The sequence below is a fragment of the Sciurus vulgaris genome (genome assembly GCF_902686455.1).
Source record: "Sciurus vulgaris genome assembly, chromosome: 6".
NCBI lineage: Eukaryota > Metazoa > Chordata > Mammalia > Rodentia > Sciuridae > Sciurus > Sciurus vulgaris.
The window spans coordinates 148,090,869-148,109,545 of NC_136466.1; the positions used below are offsets into that span (position 1 = coordinate 148,090,869).

Below are 18,677 nucleotides of genomic sequence, written 5' to 3' on the forward strand. Positions count from 1 at the left end.
TAATGGTCTATTTAATGAGGAGAACATTTCTTTGAAAGTGTTCTCTGAGTGTGAGAAATAGTTTACAGCCACCAGAATAACGAACACAGAAGCACTAAGGGAGCCACGTTGGAAAGTACAAGGAGAATGGAGTAATGCAAATTGGTCTACTTCTTGGGGAAAGTTTAAACATTGTACTAAAACCAAACAATTTTATTTCATGTGATCCAAGAGTGCAACCCTTAGATTACTGGCCCACACAGATCAATCTGTATACATGTTTGCCTGAAAGTATGAACAGAACTATTAGCATCAGCACTGTAGATAAGAGTCAAATCTTGGACTCAACATAAATGACCATAAGCAGTAGAACAAATGCACAATGAACGATATGGAATAAACCATGTCTACACATGGAAGTTCGAAATCTGAACATAATTTTTTTTCTTTTGTAGGTAAATTTTTCTTTTTCTTTTTTTCTTTTTTTTGTGGCTCTAGAGTCTTCATGCTAGAACTACAAATCTTTCCTCTATTTAACTATTTTCTCAGTTTATTCTTTTTGCTGCTTGTAATGTTCAATAGATTTGCTTTTCTTTTACTTTCTCCTTTTGTGCTTCCTGAGGACACTTTTTGTTGACTTCCATATCTCATCATTTCTCATGTGAAAGCTTCTACTTCATTTTTTTTTCTGTTATAAAAATTTATCAAAGCAATCATTTGAATTTTAGAGGTTTGGTTTAGTAAGGTAAAAGACTAAAAACAAAAAACCAAACCAAAACAAAAAAAACCTGAAAACATTAAAACCATGTAAATCCATTTTCAATCTTCCAAGTAGAACCTAAATTAAATAAATCCTCTACTATTTTAGGTAAGAGACTGCTTTTCTAAATCAGAAAAGTTGATTTCTAAGCTATACTCTTACCTCACTGCCTTCTAACCTTAAGAACAAAATATCACTAATAGTGACTCTTCTTGAAGTTGGCAGGTGATATCCTGGAAGACTGTATGCAGACTCTGAGCCAAAGCAGAGTCTTGGATATGTAATGTGACCACACACTTCAGTATCCAATTAGGATACTTTTGAAAGTAAAAGGGGTGCTTTTAATTATGTGAGAGTAAAAAATGCTGGGCATGGTAGCACAGGTCTATACTCCCAGCTATTCAGGAAGCTGAGGTAGGAGGACTGCTTGAGCCCAGGAGTTGGAGGCCAACCTGGGCAATTCCCCAACCCATTTCCAAAATACAAGAGACATATGGCTACCTACTGATAAGGCACCGTAGGAAACCCATTCCCAAGTATGCCCTGTCCTGGAAATCAAAAGTTTGACTGGCACAAAGCACCCTGGGACCCGTGGTTAGCATCATTTAAAGTAAGTAGTCTAGGGCTGGAATCTGACATGAAGGTTTCCCGCTTCCATGGGACACTTAACCAGATACAGGACACAAGAGCTGAGGTGAAATTTCAATGGATATTAATTCTGGGGTACAGTGTCTCTCCCCAACAGGTCTAGCTTCCACAGATGTGAAACTAGAGGAAGGCATTGGTCTGTGGCTCTGTTTCTCCTGGATGCTGCCTCTGTCTCCCCACAGCTGCTAGTTTTTTGGGGGATTTTGGGCAAGGTGTTGTTCCCACTCAACTTCAACCAACTTGTATAGCTCCATGGTGGCCTGGGCATCTTCCACAGAGGAATGTCCATCTTTCCCGATCTGTATGTCTTGATGTAGCAGCCGCTTGGTGAGGCGCTTCAGAGACACGGTGGCATTCTCCTGGCAATTGACTTTCCAGTTGAGGAGGGGTTATTTGAGAGATGTCTCCGGTGAAGGACTTGGGTTGAAAGTATTGCAGAGCCTTGAAGTCATTGTGGATGGCATGCCCCACCACAATCTTCCCCAAGATTATCTTTAAGATCTGGCTCCAAGCAATCTTAAAGGGTGTAGCATTCTCCATGCGCTTCTTGCAGATTCCGCTCCATTTGGTTTGGTAGTACACAATGTGGCAGGGGGGAAAAATGTACTCATCATAAAGCACATCTCCATCATAGTTGACAATGCTACATCGAGCCATGGAACTAACATGCCCTTTGGGTCCTCTGCCCACCATCTCACAGTCAAGTGCCACCATCTTCCCTGGAAATTTCTGGGATGCTCCAGAGCACTTATTTTCTAAGTGACCTCTGGTGGAATTCTGTGTTGCATTGTTCTGAGGAGGGTTCTTCTTCTGGGGGGCCTTCTTCTGGGAGTGAGTTGAGTGAGTCTTAATCTTTGGAAGGGCACTCTGGAACTCCTCCAGCAATCTACTTTAGCTGCAACAGAATTAGCCTTTGAAGGGACAGGGGTCAGCCAAGGCACTGCAGCTTTCTTATCCAGGGACAACCCTGACCCAGTGTTGGATGCAGGTGTCTTCTTTTTAGAAAGGGGAGGGATCTTCCAAATGTCATCCACTCTGACACTTTCTCCATTCTTTGGAGGTTCTGAGTGCAACTTAGTCACCTTGCTAGGGGTCTGCTTCTTTTTATTGAGAAAGCCCTTCTGTTCCAAGAGCCAGCACTACTTAATAAACTTTCAATGCTTGCCATTCCCTTCTAATGCCTTTTTGGGTGGAGATTTCCCAAAATCCAGATTCAGGAGTATGGTAGACAGGAGGGCAGTGGATGATCGGAGAGCAGTTGAGAAGAGTGACTCATGGATAGGAAGAGGATGAGGGACTCTCTCTCTGACGAATCTCACTGTCCAACATGAGAAGGTCTGCAGAAAACCCTGGGGAAGAAAGTGATCCTGGTAGCTGCATCCATAGGCATCCAAGATGGGCCCCACCACTTCTACTTCTTAGTACAACATATTTTCAAAGAAAACCATTTTACATCATATCTGCTATAGTATAGAAAAACAGAGGAGTACTACTTTATTATAATTTCTCATGCAATAATTTTGACATATTATACAAATATCTGTGGACATGTCTTAAGATTATTATCAGACTATTATTTCTAGAGTGCTATTTGCTGATCATTTTGATACAGAAGGATTGAAAGAGGGCTGAGGAAGTGGGGTTCTTGGACTTGGGCACATTTTCACACAACACATACTTTCCCACTCTCCCCCTCAGTCATGAAACTACATCCCTGTCCTGTGTTCTTCCTCTTCCTGTGTTTCTACACTAAAATTATATATTTTATAATGCTTTATTTTTGTTTGTTTCTTATTAGGTTATAGATGAGTTTTTCTTAATTTTTTTCAAAAATTGTTTATTTGGGGTGTACTCATGATTGACAATAACATTAAGTCAATGAGAAGAAGTATTAAAACACCTTATTTTCACTAATGCATTGAACCGTATTCAGGCAAGAGGGCCTTACAAGAGATTCAAGGTAAGAGAGGACATAGCTTTTCATATTAAGAGGACTCTTTCTTGTGTCAAATAAAAGGGATTTCTACTAGTGAGAAGACAAAGTTTAATATTGAGGTGTTGATTACAGGGAGATACAAATTTGCATAAACATATATATGTATGTGTATATATATACATATATATGCATGTATATATACATATATATGCATGTATATATAGATATCCATATATATATATATATACAGTTGTTACTAATGCACATGTGAATGTGTCAATATTCAAATTATCAAATGAAAGAAAATGGCATTTCTAGCCTGTGATTCCTATAGATCATATTAATTTCTTCATGGCAGCTGCACGGCTAATTTGGTTTTGTATTATGAATTAATTAATTTATTTATTCCTCAAAAAAATTGTAAGTGACTCTAATGTGTGAGACTAGTACATTTAGCAAAAGAAAAAAAATGTTGACCTCTCCTAAGTTTTAGTACATGAAGAAAGAAAAGCAACCCTCATAAAAGCAAGTGGAAGAACATATAATACAGAGGCTATGATTCAGACAAAAATTGATAACAATCATAAGATGAATTAAGGACATAATGATGAATGGAAACCTAAGAAAGAGAAAAAGAATACATCAATCATTCACTTACTCCTTGCTTAAAAAATATTTATTCAGTACATACTATATGCAAAATAATGCAATGACTAGTAGGTAAATGCTTTCTGTTTAGTTGGAAGTTCAAGAGTGAACATAGAGCCTGTGGCAGATATACATAGGAAAGTTTTCTAATCACATAAAATGAACCATGACAGAATTTCAGTACAGGGAATAGTTTACAGAAGGTGGAAATGGTTAATGATACCTAAAATACAAAAATTTGATGAAGTAAGAAAAGTAATTTTTCCATTACATTTGGTAATCATGCAGTGATTGCAACATTGCTTAAAGTTACTCAACCAAGAAAGATGAATTTAAACAGAAATGAAGAGTCTTAAGTTAGGAAACTCTGAATAAAAAGAGGCACAATAGAGAGATTGTTACTTCATGACAAATACAAAAGACTAAATACAGTAAATAATCACAGAAGTTCACAGAATTAACATGTTGCTGTTAATTGTTACTTAATGTGGAAAAAATTATTTTAATATGTGAAGAGAAAGGAGTAACTGATAAAAGAATTAAAATTATAGATAGGAAAATATCCTAAAATTAGAGCAGCATTTTAGTACTGACAGAGACAGGAGAAGATACAGACTGCAATGCAGAGACTGTGAACATGTTTCCAAAAGAAACGAGCACTTATCCTTTGGAACTGAGGGCAAGGAAGCTTTTGGTTTACTTTTTAAAAGAAAATGTATTCAGTTGACAAACAATGCCTCTGCATTGTATGTCTTCCAGACTGGATGATTCTAATGAAGTATAAGGTAAGGTCAACAGCAAAAAAAAAGAAAAAAAAAAAAAAGTATAACACTGACAGAGATGCTATTTCATATTCATGACAACTTGGAATAGCTAATCCAAACAATCCTTTAAAGTATGAGAAATTTGAATGACAAGTTAGTTGAAATGATTGATGAGGATTTAATAGCGAACTCTGGTCAAGAAAAAAGGTACTGAATCAAAATAAATGAGTTTTAAACTGATCATGCTATTTATGTATTTTATGACTTAGAGTTTCAGATTACTCATCCATAAAATTAGAGTATAATAATTTGCATGCCTATAATATGGATATGAAGATACAATGGAATAACATAGATAAAATGACACATTACCTCAATAAGTATTAGTTATTCTTTTTTATTAGTCAGGGGATCTATGAAGACAGGAAAGGAGAGAAGAGGGATTGATGGAGTGGAAAACATCAGTGGGTCAATAAACATGTTATGTATAATTTTATATGAGATAGGCTGATAAAACCAAAAGGAAAACCTGCCTTGGTAAGACAAAAAAGATGGAAATAAGTATCTGTTGTTTAAGGTATGACAAAATAATGCCTGAAATCAAATTTTAAAAAATAATAAAAAATTTATGACAGAGTAAAAAAAAAATATTTTTTCGAAGATTCTCGTGCATTTAGAGTGTTGTCACTTTACATTTCTTATTCGTTCTTCAGTCTTTTCCTACACTTTACCTTCATCCCCTGCGTTGCTTTTCAATGATAGCTTATAAAAGCATCACAGTATGAAATTCCAAGGAAACTTTCTGATCTCCAATTTTATTTGAACTAACAACAACATTTTCTAAGTCTCATTCCTTTATATAAAAAAAAAAACCACATCAATTTATTGGCGTCTGAATTTATGTTCTCTCCTTACAGCTCTTCTGGAGACTTGGCTGTTTCATATACATCTCCTAAGCAAGTCCTACCTCTTCCCCAGTGATTCTAAATCCTGAATTTGAGTCTCTTCAGTGTATGGTTGACATTGACATTGGTGAAGTAGAAGACAACTTTGGAAACACTGTAGGTAAAAACCAAGGAGATCCCAAATCTCTATTCTGAATAAATTCAATATTTAGAGTTGTTTCACATCTTTCTTGAAAGAAGATTCTTTTTTTCCTCCGCTCACTAGCTGCTTGAGCCAGTAAGATCAACTACTTACCTTCATGGTTTCCTCTTTCCCATGGGAAATAGAATCAACTTCACTTTCTTCTGTAGATCTTTCCATTGTCTCCAAATCAGTCATAATTGAGGACCTCTAAATGAGTCACAGGTATTTTTCTGGAACTCCATGGTTCTGATCTTATGGAATTAATCATTGTAGGAGCTTAGCTTTGTGACCAGATCCTCTACCATAGTACAAAACTCAGAGTGTGCCCTATCTCAGGATACTTTTCTTTCCATACACATGGGTTAACCAAGTACATCCCACAAAGCTCTGCCTCCTGGGTGTGTAACACATCACCCGTGTCCTGGAGAGTCAGCCCAGGTTCAGAGAGAAGCAAAGATCATTCATCATTCCACTTCTCATAATGGCAACACAGCATCCCAATTTATTAGACATTAGTAAATCTCTGAAAAAATCTCTGAACAACTGGTTGTAGGGATCATTTCGTGATTCCTCAGGGTATTCTTGTTTAAGATACTTCTAGTATCAACAGATCTGCTGGATTATATGCACAACTTATAATGTCAGTTTGATGCAGAACTCTTTCTTGCTCAATGCTCCACATAAAACTAGAAACCTTCTAAGGACTTCATGAAAAATCATAGCTGTATCCATAAGCACTCCAAAAACACATTTAACTCCATTAAATGTTACTTCTCTTTTTCTTAAAGTTGCCAGTTTCAAAAAGTAAAAGACTAACTTTTAAATTCAGGGAAGCTCCTGAGGCAGACCACTAGACCATATAAACTCACCTATATTCACATAACTCAAAAATTTGGCAATTCAGTGAATATTTAAAATGTTTATCTTATCCTCTGGTTTACCTGGGTCTTACCAGGGAAAAGTCATATAATTTACTCTATCTCTACTCCAATGACCATGATATTATTGATTTAGTGGTTCAACATGATATTCTGTGAAATGACAAGATGATCCAGGTCCTTGTGAACTACATTATAACAAGGATCAGGAAAGTCAGTATAGTTCTACAACAAAAGGTTGGAAAATTGAGTGTTGGAAGTAGGAAATATCTTTTAAATAGCTCTCGCATTGACTCACTGAGAAATTTGTTTCTGTCACTACACACTTCGAAAGATCAGGAATCCTGATCATAGGAAAGCTATTTTCACAATGGGTATTTAAAACAATCTGCTACCTTGCTAGGTTGGAATCTCTGACTATTGCACCAGCAGGCAAAGAAGGAGATGATTGTGGGTAGAATCAATATCTGATTTCCATTGAGCAGGGTGTGTCTGACATAGGTTATTTCCAGATTCATGGAGGAATATTTTGGTGTTTCTATGTCATACAATGACCCTTGGGTGAGTAAATCTTAAATAACTGTTGATAGAAGTCAAATATAAATATAAATTTTTATTCTGAAACCACCTGAATCAATAGGGACTCTGTTTTACTAAACTTTTTTAAAGTCTTTTGCAAAGATTGAAGTTTATAACTCCTTTTGAAGAATTTATTTATTTTCCTAAAGAAAAAAATCTTGGTTTCATTTAGAGCAATAACTATATACTATAAAAAGGTCTATATGCTGGTTAATTGGAATGAAGGGTAAACTACAGATCCAATTAATGCAACAGTCCTAGTAACTTGGTTCTTACTCATTGCCTCCAGAGAGGCTACCATGGCTGTGGTGACTGTATCTCATTTCTGAATATCACAAGCTCCTCAGGGTCACCATAGAACCAGGCACAGGTGATAAGCATGACTGCTATTGGACTGCCCTGGACATGAACTGAAATAACTCCAGCATCTAGGTTAACTGGATTGGACTCATGTCCAGTTGGAAACTTATACCCATTCAGTGACCTAGTTCAGATGAATTATTTTCCCACAAAGATTTAGGTTAATAAGGGATGGAAAGTAAGGTAGAACTATAAAGACCTCTTCTCTCTTCCCCCAAGAAATACATCTGTTCTCTGTAGTGCTGAGCTTCTCAATGACCAAGCATTCATGTCTGTTTTCTGTGAAACTATGCTCAGCACCACATTGTATATCCTAGTCCTCCTTTCCCACGCTGTTAATTTCATCTGATTATAATCCAACCAATAAGAATTTAGCATTTAAGAATGACCTCATGCTTTGCTTTCTAGGAAACCAAGATCAAAACGCAACATGTATAGGACAGATAGATAAGATAAAATTTAAAGCATGATAAAAGACGATTTAAGCTTTTAAAATCATATGAGGCACAAGTCATGCCTTAAATTACTCACACTAAATCTTACAACATCATTGAAATGAAGCAGCATCCAATGAAGCAGAACTGAGTCTTTACTGAAGAAAAGGAACTTACAAATTATATTTTCCAAACACAGCTTTTTTTTTTCCCAGTGTGAACAGATGCAACAAATTAATTTTTCTCCTTGTGGAACAATGAAAATAGTGCAAATGACCTGTCAGTTATGACCTTTAAAATGATATTGGCCTTTTAATCTCATAATGGTTAAAATGCAGTAAAATGTGGCAGAACTTAAACTGTACTTGAAATCCCTCACAAGAACCTATAAAGCAAGAATTAAACAGAATAATACCAGGTTGTTCACTGCAATCTTGCAGAGGAAATGCAGGAGTGTGAGGGTGGTAGTTAATTTTTTTTCATATCCAGACAAGAAATGTGTATTCGTGAAAATCTTCCTACTCTACACTCAATTACAGGGTTACATCATATTCAGCCACATCATACTCAATTTATCCTTACATTATAATGAGCTAGAAGAAAATGATAGTGTGATATTGAAACATTTGGAACAGTGAAAAGTTCATGCTGTTTAAAGGAAACCTTATATTACAATGAAGTTTATGAAGTTTATGCAGCAATGCTAATGGGAAAGGTCAATAAAAGCCTCTTTATAATAAAATTACAGAATAAATGTGTATTATAAATTTTTTTGCCTTAATGCTTTAGCAGAAAACTACCCACAATGATCTCTCCTTTAAGAAAACATATATGGGCTGCGGTTGTGGCTCATTATTAGAGCACTTACCTGGCATGCGTGAGGCACTGAGTTTGATCCTCTGCACCACATTAAAATAATTAAAAAAGAAAGTTATTGTGTCCATCTATAACTAAAAATATTTTCAAAAAGAACACATCTATTTTATGTGATTAGCAACCCCAACTTGAAATCTGTATTACTGTGCGAGTCTCCAAACGTGTTTCTAAGTCCATTACAAAGACAGAGATGCCCTATACTACCTCTTGGAGCTACTGACTCTTCATGTGGCACCATGCCCAAACTTGAGTTTCTGATCAAGTTCTCAGTCACTTGGAAGAGAGAATTGTATCCAAGATGGAAAATGCTAACAATTTCTTGTTCTCAGTCCTTATAGTAACCACAAATTCTGTCCTTAGCCTAACTGACATTTTTCATAGATGGTATAATCAACAAATCAGGAGTTTTTTAAGAGGTGGCTTTAGAAATTCTTGGGTAAATGAGAGTCAATGAGAACTCTGAAGTCAATGAGATATACTGTATTTAACCCTTCTGAATGGAAAAGTAGGTAGGGTCAACTCAATTTAAACCTTAGCAATGTTAGAGAGTGATAAGAAAATAGACAAACACGACATTTTCTGGGGTTGCCAACTGTGAAGGAGATCTACTAATAGAAAAATCTAATGTTATATCAATTAACTTCTTTACCCTTTGAGAAGATGACAAAATGAAACTTAGGTCAACACTCACATAAACAGAAAATGTCCTTGAAATCAATTAGCAGGTTTTGCTGGCTCCTGTTTGCATCTTGGGCATGCATACTTCCCAATTTCAAGCTGAAGATTCAAAAGGAAACTGATTTTTACACCACCTTAACAGAAAAGAGGAGCCACTGGGTACACTTCTATTTAATCCCCAAACATTTCTAACAAGAATGAATGGTTATTAGTTTAAGTTTCAGTAGTCATTGTGGTATCTAAGAAAAATATATCCAATAAATAAAAATAAAAATTAACAGAAAACAGTAACAGTGATCATATTAAAAATATTTTCTTAATGTGGTAAGTCTAATTAGAAAAACAAGAGCTAATAGTAATAGTAATAATAATAATAATATTAAAAAGAGGATCACATGAAAACAGAAGGGGCATCATTAACATAGAGAAAAAGGGTCAGAGGAGGACAAAGGGAGGTATTGGGGAGTAAAATTGATCAAATTATGTTATTTGCTCTACAAATATTCCAGAATGAAACCCACTATTCTGTATAATTGATATGTACCAATTAAAACATAACTTTCAAACATAACTAAATATTTGGAACTATTTCTTTGTATGTTACTTCCTAATTTTGTAAGTACAATTGCCTTCTTTCTGAAGCTTTTTATTTATCAGTAATGAATAAATGAAATATGACTAGCAATACCAAATAAGTACAATGCAACAATGTACTTCAATCTCTTATAATATTCACAGAGTAAATGCCATAGTAGTTTTATTAATTGAAAAACTACTTATCCACATTATCCTTAAGTCAATTTTCAACAGTGTTTAAATTTATGAACTTGAATCAGGATTATATGTTTAATTATTAGTGCTGAGAATAGAAAACACAGCCTTGAATATGGTAGGGAAGCACTCTACATACAGCTGATCTACAATCCCAGACCTGAATCAGGATATTTAGCTGTCGAGCTAGGACAGTTTACATATTTCAGGATGCTCATTGCTTACATAAGATATCCCTCACACCTCCACCATGTTACACTGAGAATTGCAATTAAAATATTCTGCTTAAGGATTCCTTTCACATAATCTTCCTGTTTTCCTCCAAAAAAGCAATTACTTCTATTGTAATCTTTTATTTCATTTAATTCAGTATATATTTTATTCATCTTTTATAAAAAATATTTGATGTTTCATTTTCAAAAGATTGTGTATATTGTCAATTTTCTCCATGCTTTCCAAGAAAAACAAACATTTGAATCATCATCTGACCAACTCCCAGAAAGACCTCATTGTCAATCAATAGATCATAACATTTTTATGCCAAAGTCTAGATAGTATTTTATATCTAATTTCATTTTTACATATATTTTGTGGACTGTGAGTATGATTATAAGAAGAAATGAGGACTTTGCTATTAAATTAATTTTAGAAATGTCATCATTCTTAAATCAATCCATAAATGCAATCCAACCCAATCTCTTTTGACACTACAGAAGACTATTATTTTTTTCAAAAACTGAAAAATGAATGCATCTAAATGGTTTATGGAAACTCAAGTGATCTAGAGAAGCTCAAACAATTTTGAAATAGAAAATAAAGTTGGAAGACTTACAGTACGTTTTTGTTATTTTAGAAGTCAGTTTCAAGACAGAATACATCTACCCTACTCAAATAGATGAAGGATTTATGGAAGTGTAGAAATTTAGAACAATAGAACAGAAGATCAAGAAATACATCTAATCATAGGTGGTTAACTAACTTTCAACAGAAATACCTAAGTAATGTAGAAAGGGATGCTTTTAAAACAAAAGTTGTTGGAACAAGAAGATGCACCTATAGGGGGAATAAAGATAAGTGACCTTATCCCTTATTTTCACCAAAATAAAATTAGCACAGAATAGATCATATACCTAAGCAGTAAGAATAAGAAAGGTAAACAACTTTCTAAATAAGATAAGCCATAACCAAAATTGTATTTAATGGTGGAACACTAAAATGCCTCTCCTCTTATGAGTAGGCACAGAAGAATTTTTCCACTTTTACTACAACTCAAGAATGAACTAGAGTACTGGGTGTAGCTCAATGCTACTGTCTGCCTACTCTGCATGAAGCTCTGGTCTCAATTCCATCACAGCAAAAAAAAAAAAAAAAAAAAAAAAAAAAAAAAAAAAAAAAAAAGAAAAAAAAAAGAAGGAAAAACAAATTGATAAAAGTAGGAAAGGAAAATAAAAGTTATATACATTGGTTAGGAATAATAGTATCTATGGAGACAACATCCAATTTTTGTTTTAGAATTCTGAAGTTTAATGAAAGAAGAAAATACCATATTTAGAATCTTATCTTCTCTATAAATAAGTTCAAATAAGAAGTGTGTAAATTATACAGACATTTTTCCAGTACAAACATGAAGGAAAAGATAGATCAGAATCTTTAGTCGTCTTGGATTAAAAAGAAAAAGATAATAAATTCTTTATTTTCCAATCTAAATTAATAAAATTCCTATTGTTCTTAGCAAATGTGATTTCTGCCTTATGAAATTCTATTTAAGGTACACAATTTCCTTTATTTATGTACAAGAGCATTATGTTGAAAATTAATGTCTGTCATGTAGGTCATTGTAAATAGCATAATACTGAACATATTCACAATAAATTAGTGTGTTTTAAAGATAAAAATAAAGAAAATCTTCAGAGAGATGTCTTTCAATTTATTTAATTTTATAGTTTTGAACAATTATTTAAGCTACAATACTTATTTAAGATGGAAACTCACAAAAGGCTATGAATGATCAATTATGTTATATTTTTAAACGAGAGACACTGTAAGTAAATTAGATAAAACAAAGAACCTGAGAACAAGGATAAGGGAGGAAGCAATATTAATTTACATTTTCAAGTGATCATAAAAATTAAATCTCATTTTAAAAAATAGACTGTAAATTAGAAAATTGATTAGAGCATTCAATAATTTTCTGCAGCAAGGGGGAAAGTCCTTTAAACACTTATAAAATGCACACATTACCTAACACTAGAATTGTCCTAATGATTTGAGATAGTTAGTTTTTAAGAAAAACATGACTCATCAGAACAAGCAACAGGCCCCTAACTCCAACCCTGCAGATGAACACTGAGCACCGAACCCACCTGCCACCCTCCAGCCCCCTTCTCACCACCATACTGACTCTGTGTACCCTCACTGGGGCTCGCCAGCTTTGTTGGAGGCTGCTGCAGGCATTTTGAGTTATTCCTGAGGGCATGGCCACCATCATTGGAAGGGCAGCTCCCTTCATGAGATACCTACAGGAGACTGAAGGCCCTTTGACAGGTGCCTCTATTTACTCACTTATATCCTGCACCCTTCCTCATCCTCTTCCTTCACCACTAGAAATACAATAAATAATAATCAAACTCATCCTATTTATTACAATAATGTCTTTATAGGGGCTCTCTGGTTCAGGGTTGCATTTTCTCTGTGTTGGGTGCTATTAATATTGATCTCCCCATTAAAGGAGAGGTACTGGAAAACTTCAGGGTCACAATAAGCCTACAGGGGGGAAACTTCAGTACCTCAGATCTTCACTGCTAGAGGGGAATACACAGAAACAATATGAAAAAACAGGGAAAGAATTGTCCTTAACAAACAAAGATGCTATTTTGATAGAATCCAATGACAGCATGGCAGTAGAAAGACAGAAAGAATTTAGATTCTGCATAATTAAAATGATCCATGAAACAAAAGATGAGATAAGAGAGCAAATTCAGGCAATGCATGAACATGCCAATAAACCGTTAATAAGCAAATGCAGGTAACAAAGGAACACTTCAATAAAGAGAGAGATTCTGAAAAAAAAAAATAATTGAAATGAAAGAAAAAATAAGCCAAATTAAAAACTCAATAGAAAGCATCACCAACAGAATAGATTTTATGGAAGATAGAATCTCAGACAATGAAGACAAAATATTCAATCATGAAAATAAAGTTGAACAAACTGAGAAGATGTTAAGAATCATGAATTAGCCTCCAAGAATTATGGGGTATCATGAAAAGACCAAATTTAAGAATTATTGGGAATGACAAAGGCACAGAAATACAAACCAAAGAAATGAACAACCTGTTCAATGAAATAATATCAGAAAATTTCCCAAACCTGAAAAATGATATGGAAAAATAAATTACAAGAGGTTTACAGAACACCAGGTGCACAAAATTACAACAGATCCACACCAAGGCACATTATAATGAAAATCTCACATACAAAATAGGATTTTAAAGGCTGCTAGAGAAAAAGCATCAGATTACTTATAAGGGGAAACCAATACAGATATCTCAGGCAAGACCCTAAAAGCAAGAAGGGCCTGGAACAATATATTTCAAGCTCTGAAAGAACATGGATGCCAACCAAGAGTCCTATACTCAGCAAAACTAACTTTCAGATTTGATGATGAAATAAAATCTTTCCATGATAAACAAAAGTTAAAAGAATTTACAAATAGAAAGCCTATGCTACAGAATATTCTCAACAAAATATTTCATGAGGAGGAAGTGAAAAAAAAAAAAAAAAACAAACAATACAAGTCAGCAAAGGGAGGAACTACCCTAAAGGAAAAGCCAATCAAAGGAGAAACCAAGTCAAGTTAAAAACCAAAAATAAGACAAAATGACCAGGAATACAAATCATATCACAATAATAACCCTGAATGTTAATTACCTAAACACATGAATTGAAAGACAGACTGGCAGATTGGATTAAAAAGAAAGACCCAACAATATGCTACTTTCAAGAGACTTGTCTCATAGAAAAAGACATCCAAAGATTAAAGGTGAAATAATGGGGAAAAACATACCATGCAAATGAACTCAGTAATAAAGCAGGGATCTCCATCCTCCTATCAGATAAAGTGGACTTCAAACCTAAGTTAGTCAGAAGGAATAAAGAAGGACATTTCATACTGCATAAAGGAAGAATAAATCAGAAAGACATAATAATTTTAAATATTTATGCTCCAAACAATGGAGTATATATGTACAACAACAACCAAAAAAACCCTTCTCAATTTTAAAACTCAAATACACCAAAACACAATAATAGTGGGAGACTTTAACACACTTCTCTCACCACTGGATAGATCCTCCAAACAAAAACTGAACAAAGATACTGTAGAACTAAATAATACAATCAATGATATAGACTTAATGGACATGTACAGAGTATTTCATTCATCGCTGAGCAAATATACTTTCTTCTCAGCATCTCATGAATCCTTCTCCAGAATAGACCATATGCTATGCCACAAAAAAGCCATTAGTAAATACAAAAAAATAGAGATACCACCTTGAACCCTATCAGACCACACTGTAATGCAATTAGAAATCAAAAATAAGATAACAAACAAAAACTACTCCTATAACTGGAAACTAAATAATATGCTATTGAATGATGCAATGCTAACAGAAGATATCAGGGAAAAATAAAAAAAAATTCTTAGAGATAAATGAGAATAACAACACACCACATCAAAATCTCTGGGACCCTCTGAAAGCAGTACTAAGAGAAAGTTCATTACATTAGCTCATACATTAAAAAAAGTAAAACATCAACAACTAAATGACCTATGATTACATCTCAAAGCCCTAGAAAAAGAAAAACAGATCAACACCAAAAGTAGTAGAAGACAGGAAATAATTAAAATCAGAGCTGAAATCAATGAAATTGAAACAAGAGAAGCAATTCAAAAAATTGACAAAACAAAAAGTTTGTTCTTTGAAAAAGTAAACAAAATTGATAAACCCTTAGCCACACTAATGAAGATAAGGAAAGAGAAAACTCAAATTACTAGAATTCATGACGAAAAAGGAAAGATCATGACAGACACCATTGAAATACATAACATAATTAGAAGCTACTTGGGAAATCTATACTCCAACAAGATAGAAAATATTGAAGAAATTGACAAATTTTTAGAGACATAGGATCCTCGCAAACTGAATCAGGAAGACACACAATTTAAACAGATCAATTTCAAGCAATGAAATAGAGGAATCCATCAAAAGTGTACTAACCAAGAAAAGCCCAGGACCAGATGGATTCTCAGCCAATAGCAATACTCCTCAAAGTATTCCACGAAACAGAAAAGGAGGGAACCCTTCCAAACTTATTCTATGAGGTTAGTATCACTCTGATATCAAAACCAGACAAAGACTCATCAAGGAAAGAAAACTTTAGAATAATATCTAAATGATCATAGATGCAAAAATCCCTAACAAAATACTGGCAAATTGCATACAAAAACATATGAAAAAGATAGTGCACCATAATCAAGTGGGGTTTATCCAGAGATGCAAGGTTGGTTCAACACCCAGAAATCAATAAAAGTAATTCATCATGGCAATAGACTTACAGTTAAAAATCATATGATTATTTCAACAGATGCTGAGAAAGCATTTGATAAAACATAGCACCCATCATGCTCAAAACACTAGAAAAAATAGGAATGGTAGGAACAATACCTCAACATTGTAAATGCTATCTATGCTAAGCCAGTGGCCAACAAAATTCTTAATGGAGAAAAACTGAAAGCATTCCCTCTAAAAACTGGAACAAGATAGGGATGTCATCTTTCACCACTTCTATTCAACATCGTCCTTGAAACACTAGCCAGAGCAATTAGACAGACCAAAGAAATTAGATGGATACAAATAGGAAAAGAAGAATTCAACTATCCCTATTTGCCAATGACATGATTCTATATTTAGAGGATCCAAAAAATTCCACCAGAAAACTTTTAGAACTAATAAAGGAATTCAGCAAGGTAGCAGGATATAAAATCAATATGCATAAATCTAATGCATTTTTATCAATAAGCGATGAATCCTCAGAAAGAGAATTTAGGAAAACTACCCCATTCACAATAGCCTCAAAAAAAAAAAAAAAAAAAAAAAAACTTGGGAATCAATCTAACAAAAGAGGTGAAAACCTCTACAATGAAAACTACAGAACACTTAAGAAAGAAATTAAAGAAAACCTTAGAAGATGAAAAGATCTCCCATGTTCTTGGATAGGCAGAATTAATATTGTCAAAATGGCCATACTACCAAAAGTGCTATACAGATTCAATGCAATTCCAATTAAAATCTCAGTGACATTCCTCATAGAAAGAGAGAAAGTAATCATGAACTTCATCTGGATGAAGAAATCTCGAATAGCCAAAACAATCCTGAGCAGGAAAAGTGAAGCAGGAGGTATCACAATACCAGACCTTAAACTATAATACAGAGCAATAGTAACAAAAATGGCATGGTATCGGCGTCAAAATAGACAGGCAGATCAATGGTACAGGATAGAACACACAGAGACAAACCCACATAAATACAGTCACCTCATATGTCGGGGTCTTAAGCCCCTTTGCTCTTCTCAACCAGCAACAAGAGAAGGGGACACTCCCCAACAAGGTCAGATCAGGATAGGTAGGGCCAAATGACCCTCTGGGCAGAGGACAATCAGATGTGTCAGGTAGACCAGTCACAGCAGGAACTCATTTATTGAGGAAGTCACATAGCTTTTTTTTTTTTTTTGGGCGAGAACCAATCAGCTTAAAGGTCAGCAAGGCATGGGAGGTTCACGTAGGCGAGAGTCCCATAGGACTATATGGCAAGCACAAGCTGATCACATTCTCAGAACTGTTGTTAACCAATCCCTGATGGTGGTGCGATTCATTGTCACCAACCCTTGAAACCGCCTTTGAGGCCCTGATCCTGCTCACCCACCAGGAAGTAAGGAGTCAGCCTGAGTTAGTTAACGTGTCATTAGTCCCAACACTCATACTAGACAAAGGTGTCAAAAACATACAATGGAGAGAGATAGCCTGGTCAACAAATGATGCTGGCAAAATTGGAAATCCATATGCAGCATAATGAAGTTAAACCTCTCACCCTGCACAAAAATCAACTCACAATGGATCAAAAATTTAGGAATTAGACCAGAGACCCTGTACCAATTAGAAGACAAAGTTGGCTCAAATCTTTATCATGTTGGCTTAGGACCAGACTTCCTTAACAAGACTCCCAAAGCACATGGAATCAAAGAAAGATCAATAAATGGAATGGACTCAAACTAAAAAGCTTTTTCTCAGCCCAGGATACAATCAATAATGTGAAAAGAGAGCCTGCAGAGTGGGAGAAAATCTTTTCCACACTCACTTCAGACAGAGTACTTATCTCCAAAATTTATAAAAAACTAACAAAACTTTACACCAAAAATGCAAAGAACCCAATCAATAAATGGGCCAAGGAATTGGACAGACACATTACAGAAGAACACATACAGGTGATTAATAAATATATGAAAAAGTGTTCAACATCTCTTGTAATTATAGAAATACAAATTAAAACAGCTCTCAGATTTCATCTTACTCCAATTAGGATGGCTATTATCAAAACACAAACAATAATAGATGTTGGCATGAATGTGGGGAAAAAGGCACACTCTTATATTGATGGTGGAGTTGCAAATTGGGGTAGCCACTCTGGAAAGCAGTATTAAGAATCCTCAGAAAACTTGAAATGGACCCATCTTTTGACCCAGTTATCCCACTCCTTGGTTTATACCCAAAGGACATAAAATCAGTATACTACAGTAACACAGCCACATCAATGTTTATAGCAGCTCAATTCACAATAGCTAGGTTGTGGAATCAACCTAGATACCTTTCAACAAATGAATGGATAAAGAAACAGTAGTATGTATACATAATGGAATATTATTCAGCCATAAAGAAGAATAATATTATGGCATTTGCAAATAAATGGATGGAATTGGAGAATATCATGCTAAGTGAAATAAGCCCATCCCCAAAAACCAAAGGCCGAATGTTTTCCCTGATAAATGGATGATGATACTTAATGGGGGTAGGAGGGTGGGGAGTGAGAAAAGAATGGAGGAACTTTAGATTACATAGAAGGAAATGAGAGGAAGGGGGGTATGAAAAATGGTGGAATGAGACAGACATCATTACCCTGTATACATGTATGATTACACAAATGGTATGAATCTATATCTTG

General features: G+C 34.7%; 1 pseudogene across 1 annotated transcript; it reads right to left on the reverse strand.

Annotated features, from left to right (window-relative positions):
* Nucleotides 1-701: 701 nt before the first annotated feature.
* LOC306664369 (interferon-stimulated 20 kDa exonuclease-like 2) lies at nt 702-6,019 on the reverse strand (annotated as a pseudogene). Its single transcript has 3 exons — nt 5,936-6,019; nt 5,467-5,497; nt 702-2,804 (listed from the first exon to the last, which is right to left on the reverse strand). The product of its transcript is annotated as an interferon-stimulated 20 kDa exonuclease-like 2 (transcript).
* Between the last annotated feature and the right edge of the window lie 12,658 nt (nt 6,020-18,677).